We start from the raw sequence: 10,553 nt of genomic DNA, 5'->3' as shown, positions 1-10,553 counted from the left end.
TCACAATTCCTCTGTGTTTCATTTTTCCTATTTAGTAGTGAATAAATCAGACTAAATGATGTCTAAGCTCTCTACATGTAGAGCTTGTAGTGTATTATTACTGTAGTATCTTTTTACTATAGTATCTTATTTCTGTAGTATCTTTTTACTGTAGTATCTTATTTCTGTAGTATCTTTTTTACTGTAGTTTCTTAATACTGTAGTATCTTTTTTACTGTAGTGTCTTATTTCTGTAGTATTTTTTACTGTAGTTTCTTGATACTGTAGTATCTTTTTTCCTGTAGTATATTGATGCACCTGCTGGTCTGGGAATCTGGAGTCCTGATTTGACTTTGCAACTTCTAGCTTTTGCTCTTTTGCTTTAAAAAGTGTGTTTCTTTGGAAGGCAATGTGATAGAGAGAGAGGGAGAGACACAAAGAGATCTTCCCTCTGCTGCTTTACCCTGGAAGTGGCTGCAGTGGCTGGGGTGGGCCAGGCTGAAGCCAGGAGACAGGAACCCACCCAGCTCTCCCACATGGATAGCAGAGACACAAGCACCTGGGCCATTTTCTGCTGTTTTCCCAGGCACATTAGCAGGAGCTGCATCAGAAACAACGTTTCTGGAAGCTGCACTCTAATATGGGATGCCAGCACTGGCTTAACTGGCTGTGCCACAACACCCGGCCCTAGCTTCTGCTTCTAGACAGATCACTTTCTGATTCTTCATTCCTGTATACACACACTCACACTCACACACACACATTGATGTGCTTCTCTTGTAAAAATTAAAAAAGGCATTATTTCGAAAATCACTTGGAATACAAGAGATGACCATTAACTTCTAGCAGGACCAAAGTGTAGAGCATCAAATCATCTCTAAGTCTTAAAAATCTATGAAATCAACTAAAGCCAACTCTAAAGGAAAAGCAAAGCGCAGGCTGTGCTGCAGTTCTCCCATGAGCTCTCTAGAGGGCGCCGTGACGTAACAGACCAGCAAGTGCAGCGCCGTGGAGTGCGGAAGGTCACAGCTGAATCTGGCCAGCTCCTGTCCAGTGCAAACTTCTGCAGACAGAGCGTTTGCACTCTCGCGGCTGCAGCGGATGCTTTTCGGATCACATCTGCTCTCTTCTCAGCCTCCTTACCGAAGAAAACCCTTCTCTCTCACTGCTGATTTCGCTGTGAGGATGCGTTGGACACCATCTGGGACTGTAATACTTTAATACAAAAGGTGGATTTCATTATTTCTCTTTCAGTTTCTATATTTAAAAAGTCCTTGGCCCCAGATATTACTCTGTTATTTTCCAGATTCAAGTTATCTGTCAAAATAAGAAACCAAACCAAAAATCAGAGGGTACACGAGGGATTATATAGAAGAAAGAAAAAAAACTCAAAGACAATGTTTTTCTCTATTAAAATTTTTTTGAATAATTTGAAAAAAAGAGGGGCAGGGAGAGATCTGCCTGCTAGTTCACTCCCCACCTCCCCACAACACACAGCCATGGCTGGGCCAGGCTGAAACTGGGAGCTGTGGACTCAATCCAGGTCTCCCAAGTGGATGGCGGGGACCCAAGTCCTTGAGACATCACTGTGGTTTCCTCTGGTGTGCGTGAGCAGGAAGCTGGAATTGGGAACAGAGCAGGGACTCGAACCCAGGCAATCCTCCGTGGAATGCAGGAGTCCCAAGCGATGTCTTAACTGCTAGATCAAATGCCCATCCTGGTAATAATGTGTGTCCTAACCACTGCCCCCTACAGTAAGATACACAAACGTATTTCAGGCTGTGCCCGAAGTACATGCCTGTAACTCAAAGTCCTTTCAGAGGACTTTGGTATTTCTCTTCTCTTCTATCCCATCCTTTTTAATGGCACTTTTGGTATAGTAATTCATTCTGAACCATCCAGGGGTGCCCCCAGGGGGTTGAAAAGGTGCCTAAAGGGGACATAAACATCGAAAAACAGGTGCTTTTGTCTAATGTGGGATATATACAGACTGGCCTAGAATGACTGTGAAGTCAGAAGTGACAAAACGACGTTCCGAGTTCAATATAATAAATAATGCCCTTTCTATTAAGAGGAGTAACATGTACTCCTTCATTTAAAGAGGCCGTGCTTTCTTTCTGTAAAAGTTCGAGTGGGCCATCAGAGAACTTGCACAGGGCTTTGCGAGGCAGAAGCTAAGCAGCAGCCACTATGCTCAGAAGTTCATGGTGGAATCTTGGGTCAAAGCTCCATGTCCAGCTGGTCTTTCTCCTGTCCAGCCTTGGTGTCCAGGAGCAGAGCCATGCTGATCGGAAGACGCAGAGGGCTGTAATGCAGAGGAAATATGTTCCCCCGCCCCTCCCAGGAGGTCCTGCCCCCGCTTTGTGGGTTGAACCTGCTGGCCACTCAGATTTCCCAGCAAGCCCAGGGCTCCTCTTCCCGAGCCGCAGCTCCCAGGGGCAGCAGGTGAAGGATGTTCTCTGATCTCTGATTCCTCCTCCTCCAGACCTTGCCTCCCAGCTTTCGTAAGCCCGAATTCCTGTAAAACAGAAAGTCTCCTATCTCTGCATCTCACCATGGTTCTGCGTCTCTGCCGGAATCCTGATCCAGCTGACGAGAAATGAGTTATGTGATCACACCTGAAGACAGAAGTAACTGCAACCACGGACGTAAAGAACCGTGCAGACTGTTCCTTGTGGACAGATGTCAACAGCATTTAAAGTTTTACAGCCAGAAGGTGTTCACATGGTACTTAAGCGGCCAGAAGAAAGAATGGGTGAAAAGGAAAAGGGATGTTTTTAGGATTCCCAAAGCACACCCAGGAAGGTGTAAAGTGGAAACAAAACCACTGTCTTCCAAATGTCCAGGGTTAAAGGTAAGTGACTCTTGTGTTCACCTGGGTGTCCAGAAAAGTGTGGGAAAAAAGACTACTAGACTTTTTGGAAAATTCTCTGTCATGAGAGAAAACGTGGCAACAGTGTGCCAGAGCAGGGTCCCCACCCTGCCGGTGCCTGCAGATCACCTGGGCCCACAGCTGATGTTCAGGCTGCGGGTCTGGGCTGGGGCCTGAGCGTCTGCAACCAGTGTTCAGGTGTGGGAAGAAATTGTCAGCGTGTGGTTGGAGGGTCGCGCCGGAGCTTAGCCCTGGAAACAGGCCGTTGCCTGAGTTGGCTGTTGCGCAAGCCTGAGTTTGGTTACAGGCTTGTACTTTCCTTAGACGTAGCTGCATGCTCTGAATCGGGTTAACGCAACACGTATTTATGCGTGGTCATCAATTACACGGAAAACCGAGGAACTCCTCAGTGAAAACTGAAGCCACCTGCTAGTAACTAACAGATTTGATCAGTGACTGGGCAGGTGTCTTGAGTTGCCACACTCATTCCCACACTCCATGTGCTGTAGCTGCAGGGAGAGGAAACAGAGCAGTTATTTTTTAAAAAAAAAATTTATTTATTTATTTATTTATTTGAAAGTCACAGTTACACAGAGAGGAGAGACAGAGAGAGAGAGGGGGGAGAGAGAGAGAGAGGTCTTCCATCTGCTGGTTCACTGCACAGATGGCCACAACGGCCACAGCTGGGCCGATCTGAAGCCAGGAGCCAGGAGCTTCTTCCAGGTCTCCCATGTGGGTGCAGGGGCCCAAGCACTTGGGCCATCTTCTACTGCTTTCCCAGGCCATAGCAGAGAGCTGGATCAGAAGTGGAGCAGCCAGGACTTGAATCGGCACCCATATGGAATGCCAGCACTGCAGGTGGCAGCTTTATCCGCTGCACCACAGCACCGGCCCCAACAGTGCAATTATTAATCGCCCTTCCTACAGTGGCCCTGCAGCCTAGAACTCACTCCTTCTTAAGGTACGGTAGAGGTTTCCTTGGCCACGGTTAGTTTGTTGAAAGGTCATGTTACCCGCAACCCAGCCAGTGGGTTCCTCACCACGAGGGACAACGTCCTGGCTAACTTAGGCCTCGGCAGTCAGTGTAACAGTCCACACAGGTGACATTGATAATAAGAATTCACGGATCAGTCCAAGGACACTGAGTGGCCAGGAAATACAAATGCAATGTCTGAGGCTGTGTTTATTGTTGGAACTGAGGGAAGAAAATTTTAAAAAGTCACTTGGTGAACAATTAGGAAAGTCAGAATGTGGACTGTGTACTGGAAGATTTTATACACCCCGTGTTGATTTTAAGCGGGGTAATTGTGATTGTGTGGAAACTGTTACACCGAGGAAGGGCACCCCAAAGCATTTTTGGTGAAGCGTATAATGACATAAGCAAGTTTCTCTGATTGTAAGGATACGTTTCTCTTGCTGTCAGTTTCTTTACAAAATGCATTTAATGTACTAATTCTTCTCATGGACACAAATCGATGAAGAAGCGGGGTGGGGAGTGATGGCTCAAGCTACCAGCAGTGGTGTGCTGTGTGGCGTGCTGGCTTGGAGATCACAGTGAGGAGATCTTCCTGGCCCCGCGTCTGAGACTGCAACGTCCGCCGACTCCCCCGTCCTGTAGCTCTCCGAGGGAAAGTCTGTCTGCAGACGAGAGAGCCCTTCCCTGGAGGACTCTCTGGTCTCCCTCAGATGGGGCCCCACACAGGCCCTCCAAATATCCACTCTTTGTCTTAGAAAAGATTTAACTGCTGCACGGTTTGGTCTCACTGGCCAGTTTGAACGAAATGCCCCATGGCTTGCCTTGGTCCTGGGTGCTAAGCGAGTATCGGTAAGCAGGACGATTCTCATGGCACCTCCCCTGGGCCTCAGGGGAAGATGCTTCTAGCTCGCTCTCCACTCACGCCACCCACACGCCGTACTCCTCCACTCCCAGTTCTTTCTGACCTTGTTTACTCCTCCCTGTGACACATCCTGAGATGCTTATAGATTTATAGCTGGCAGCGTTTCCTCCATCTGCCGCAGCAGTCCTTCTCCTGAGGGTGCGGGTTTCCTCATAAAATGTTTGCTTACTTTCATACGGATGTGATTTTACTTGGGGAGGGAGAGACGTTGCTCTGCGTGGGGAAGTGAGAGGGAAAAGTTAGGAAGTAGCTGGATTAGAGGGAACCTGGGAACAAGCACTCGGGTGTCATGGAAGTCAAGGGCTCTGGGTCACTCTGCAGGGCCACCTCAGCACTCCTGTGGTGCTTGCTGAGCCTGGATTCCTCCTGGATGGAGGTGAGGGGTTCACCTGCAGCAAGCTGGGCTTCTCTGACATGGACGTAATGTGGGCCCAGAGGCCGTTTACAACACCCATGGCTGTGAGCTGCGGATCTGCTGGTGTGCCAGGAGCCCAGCTCTGCACCTGAGGTGCCTCCTGTCATCTCCACACAACTCTGGGAGATGGCTTTCCTGGTCTATACAAGAGGACTTTGAAAAGCCCATAGGAAAATGCAACTGTAAGTTTATGTTTATGAAATTTTTTTTGAAATCCTTGCAAAATTTTTTCATAACATGTATTTTTTTTTTTTTTTTGGCAGGCAGAGTGGACAGTGAGAGAGACAGAGAGAAAAGTCTTCCTTTTTCTGCGGGTTCACTCCCCAATGGCCGCTGTGGCCGGCACACCACTCTGATCTGAAGCCAGGAGCCAGGTGCCTCTCCTGGTCTCCCATGGGGTGCAGGGCCCAAGCACTTGGGCCATGCTCCACTGCACTCCCGGGCCACAGCAGAGAGCTGGCCTGGAAGAGGGGCAACCGGGACAGAATCCGGCGCCCCGACTGGGACTAGAACCCGGTGTGCCGGCGCCGCAGGTGGAGGATTAGCCTAGTGAGCCACAGCACCGGCCTCATAACATGTATCTTCCAGTCTTCTTGAATGCCGTCGTATTCACTTGAAGGATAAGAGTCTCAGAGGCTGAAGAATGGCTTTACTGAAGAACACATTGGTAAGTAGGATATTTCCTTCCTGGATAGACCATGTGAAACATGCCTCTGTAGGATTTCCATCAGTTCCTATGCGGCTGCTTTGTCTAGCAACTCTCCTGGGGAGGCCATGGTCTCCCACCTCACCCCATGTACTAGTTAAAATGTTCTGTTCCGCCAAGACCGGACTGCAAGTTCTCAGTTTGCCCTGCAGGTGGCACCCTTGCATAAGATAGGTCTGGAGCGCTCAGGCACTCCTCTCAGGACATCAGTAGCTCAGTCATCCACTCCCATGGACCTGGATTTCAAGGCCATGACTCCCACTTGGCCTTAAGAGTTCTCAGCCTCCAATGAATTAGAGTTCTTCCTTTCTTCTGTATTTTTGTTTTTAAGGTATTTTCCACATTTTAATAGGTAATACACTTATATGGTTCTTAAATCAGAAAGTATAAAAATATACAGTGAAAAATTTCTTTTATCATTGTCACTTTTTATGCCCACAATAGAAAAACTACTATTATTAGTCTCTTGTGTCTTTCTGAAGTAAGTTTATGTATATTCAAGCATATGTAAGTATGTATTTCTTTGTTACATTATCTTATTTTAAAGTTTTGTAATACCTGCCTCAGCAATACTTTTTTTTTACTTTTTTATTTATATAAGGGGAAAATTGTCATGTATTTCACATACCCAGTTTAAAGAGCACAGTGATGCTTCCTACCCTGCCCTCCCTCCCTCATCACTCCCGCCGTCTCTTCTTCCTTTCTTATTTTTAATTTTTACAATGACATAACTTGTTTTCTTTATAATCATGAGCTTAACCCTCCACTAAATAAAAAATTTAACAAGTACTAACAAGAAAAACCACTGTTTCTCAAGAGTTTAGTCAAGGGCTATAAAAAATAATCAAATCTCAAAATGTCAATTTCACTCATATGCATTAGCTGTTTTTGTACTCTGTATATTAGTTACCACAAATCAGGGGAAATAGGTATTTGTCTTTTGGGGAGTGGGTTATTTCACTAAGCATACTGGTCTCCAGTTGCATCCACTTTGTTGCAAAAGACAGGATTTCATGATTTGTTATGGCTAAGTACTATTTCATCATGTATATATACCACAATTTCATTATCCATTCATCAAGTGATGGACATCTGGGTTGATTCCATTTCTTAGCTACTGTGAATTGAGCTGCTAAGAACATGGTGCCACAGATAACTCTTTCATATGCTGATTTCATTTCCTTTGGGTAAATTCCCAGGGAGTGTGATGCCTGGGGCATGTGGTGGGTCTAGTTTTAGGTTTCTAAGGAATTTCCATACTGTCTTTCATAATAGTTGCTCTATTTACATTTCTACTGATAGTGTATTAGGGCATCCATTTCCCCACACTCTTGCCATCATTTGTTATTTTTTTTTATTTTTGTTAACCATTCTGACTGGGATGAGGAAAACCTCATTGTGGTTTTTATTTGCATTTTCCTGATGGCTAGTGATCCTGAGCATCTTCTCATGTCTTTGTTGGCCGTTTGTGTTTCAACCTTTGAAAAATGTCTGTTCGTGTGCTTACCTATTTCTTAACTAGATTGCTTGTTTTGTTGTTGTTGAGTTTCTTGAGCTCCTTATATATTAACCCCTTATCAGATATGTAATTTGTAAATGTTTTCTCCTATTCTTTCAATTGCCTCTTTTTTAAGTTTCCTTTGCTGTGCAGAGACATCTTAGCTTGATGTAATCCCACTTGTTTATGTTTACCTTCATTGATGGTGCTTCTGAGGTCTTAGCCAAGCAGTCCTGGCCTATGCCAATGTCTTTCAGTGTTTCCCGATGTTTTCACCTGGTAATTTGATAGTTTCAGGTCTTAGATTTATATTCCTGATCCATTGTGAGTTGATTTGTGTATGGAGTATAAGGTAAGGATCTTTTTTCATACTTCTGCATGCTGAGATCCAATTTTCCAAACACTATTTGTTGAAGAGACTGTCCTATCTCCAGGAGGTCATTTTAGTTCATTTGTCAAAGATTGGTTGGTTGTAGATGCATGGAGTAATCTCTGAGGTTTCTAGTCTATTCCATTGGTTGATATGTCTTTGCTTGTGCTAGTACCATGCTATTTTGATTATAATTGCCCTGTAACATGCCTTGAAATCAGGCATTGTGGTGTCTCAAGCTTTTTATTGTTTAGGATTGCTTTAGCTATTTGGGGTCTTTTGTGATCCCATGTGAATTTTAGGACCAGTTTTTCCAGAGCTGAGAAGAACATCTTTGGCATTTTGATTGGGATCTCATTGAATCTGTAAATTGATTTGAGAAGCATAAACATTTTGATGATATTAGCTCTTCAAATCCATGAACATGGAAGGATTTTTTTTTTTTGGTGTCTTCCTCTACTTCTTTCTTTAATATTTGTAATTTTTATTGTAGAGACCTTTCATATCCTTGGTTAAATTTATCCCCAGATATTTAAAATTCTTGTAGCTATTATGAATGAGGCTGATCTTACAAGTTCTTTCTCAGCCATGGCATTGTCTGTGTATACAAAGACAATTGATTTTTGTGTGTTGATTGTGTATCCTGCAACTTTGCCAAATTCTCTTGTAAGTTCCAATAATCTTTTAGTGAAGTCTTTTGGTTCCCCTATGAATAGGATAATATCATCTACAAACAGGGATAATTTGACTTCCTCTTTCCCATTTGTATCCCTTTGATTTCTTTCTGATGTCTAATAGGTCTGGGTAAAACTTCCAGAACAATATTTAATAGTAATGGTGAGAGTGGGCATCCTTGTCTGTTTCCAGATGTTAGTGGAAATGCTTCCAGTTTTCCCCCATTCAGTATGATGCTGTGGGTTTGTCATACATTGCCTTATTGTGTTGAGATATGTTCCTTCTATACCCAATTCACTTATGGTTTTTATCACAAAATGATGTTGTGTTTTATCAAATGCTTTCCCTGCATCTATTCAGATACTCATATGGTTTTATTCTTCAGTTTGATAATGTGATGTATCACATTTATCGATTTGTGTATGTTGAATCATCCCTGCATCTCAGGGATGAGGCCTTGTTGGTCTGGGTGAATGCTGTTTCTGATGTGTTACTGGATTTGATTAGCTAGTACTTTGTTGAGGACCTTTGCAATCCTTCAGGCCAGACTCAGTCAGGGTTTTGACTGTGGATTTATCCCCCTGATAAAGTCCCCCAGTCACACACAGGCTCCAGCAGCCTCTGCTCACGTTATTAAGCTGGCCCTTTCTCCCTGCTAGTTGCCAGGCACCCTCGTTGGGGGAGGAGAGGAATGCAATGTGCTCCCTCTTCCAGGGGTTAGATGGGCACCCTGTCCCCTGCTAGTTGCAGGCTGGACTCAGAGTCAGTGGGGTCTGTGAGGTTCTTACTCAGGCAGTATCACCAACGCCCCAGGCTGCCTCAGGCTCCTCTCACCTTGCTCCAAGAAGATGGCGTCCCCTCCAGTCATTGGCTACTGGGGTCACAAACAGTGTCTCACTTGCTGCTGTATGATTGCACTGCTCAGTGGTGTGTTTCTTCTTTCTGTAGAATTTTCATTGCAAACTTCTCTCCAACTGTCCCTGGGAATGCAGCTCCTCCCCATTTCTTGTGTTATCTTCCTGTGGTCAAAATCAGCATGTCTTTTCCCTATTCAGTCATTTTGGATTAAATGACTATATTGTTATCTACTGTTATTCAAGCAATTTCTGTTCATCTGTATATTATGTAAGTCTTTTCCATTTTTTAACCAACTGCATGGTATTTCAATTTTGGACAATTCATTTAATCAATTTTCTATATTTTAGGTAGACTTTAATCTTCTATTTAATGTTAAAAATATTAGTGATGATAAGTTTTTCTGAGTCTGGCATCATTTTCAACTCTTATATGAATTCATTTACTCTGAACCATGTCCATATACACTATGTGGTCTTATTTTCACCATTTTATAAAGAAGAAACAGAAGCACGGAAAAGACAGACAGCTACCCAGGATCACCCACCAGAGGGTGGTAGATGCAGGGTAGCAAATAAGAGAGGACGAAGGGGACTAGCAGTTCTTAGGGGTCGGTGCCCAGTAATTCCCTCGACCTGGGAAAGGAAGACTGTGGAGCACCCAACGCCACTTAGGAGAGGACGATCTACCTCCCAAAGGTCTTGTCCCCAGAGGCTGTGGCTTTCTGCATCTCAGGGCTCAACCAATGGTTAAAGACACAGAGATGCTGGGTCATGTCAACGAACAGAGGCAGGCAAGACCATCTCAGAACACAGCATCCTATGATCCAAAATAGATCCAGAAATACAGTGCCCCAGAGGGCCCAGGAAAATCTGCTTCACCTTATAAATCTGTAGAAAGAGACAGATGGTAGATGTTGATGAAGAAGAACTCCTAGGCACTGACAGTCACTCTGGCTAAGGACGTCCCTCTTAAAGCACTATTCCTCTACTACGGGGCCTACGAGGTGCACCTCCTCTGCTCAGGCTCTTCTGCCACGTCCTGCCACCAGCCTGTACTACTCTGGTATTCACCTTGATGATCCTCCAAGCCAGCTCTCACCTTCTTGACCCCACTAACCTCCTTATGCCACCTCGTGGGACTGCTGCTAGCACATACAGTGCTTTTGTGCAAATTGGAGTCACAGCTCGATGAATCACAGATCTGGGATCCAGAAAAAGAGAACTGTTCCTTTTCCTCCTTGGTTCTTACTTTTTGTGACTGAGCATGAGAACAACCTTGTGCT

The 10,553-nt window shown here is 44.7% G+C and overlaps 1 long non-coding RNA gene across 1 annotated transcript in view; it reads left to right on the top strand.

Annotated features, from left to right (window-relative positions):
- Positions 1 to 2,013: 2,013 nt before the first annotated feature.
- Positions 2,014 to 10,553, top strand: part of LOC149121835 (uncharacterized) — a 32,981-nt gene continuing 24,441 nt past the window's right edge. The window contains exons 1-2 of the long non-coding RNA XR_016222776.1: positions 2,014 to 2,833; positions 5,428 to 5,831. This is a non-coding gene — a long non-coding RNA (uncharacterized LOC149121835). The remainder of the gene's footprint in view (positions 2,834 to 5,427; positions 5,832 to 10,553) is intronic.

Source organism: Oryctolagus cuniculus, chromosome 16 (assembly GCF_051225735.1).
Source record: "Oryctolagus cuniculus isolate XC-2025 breed Fujian yellow rabbit chromosome 16, ASM5122573v1, whole genome shotgun sequence".
Classification (NCBI taxonomy): domain Eukaryota; kingdom Metazoa; phylum Chordata; class Mammalia; order Lagomorpha; family Leporidae; genus Oryctolagus; species Oryctolagus cuniculus.
This window is presented reverse-complemented; position numbering and strand designations above follow the sequence as displayed.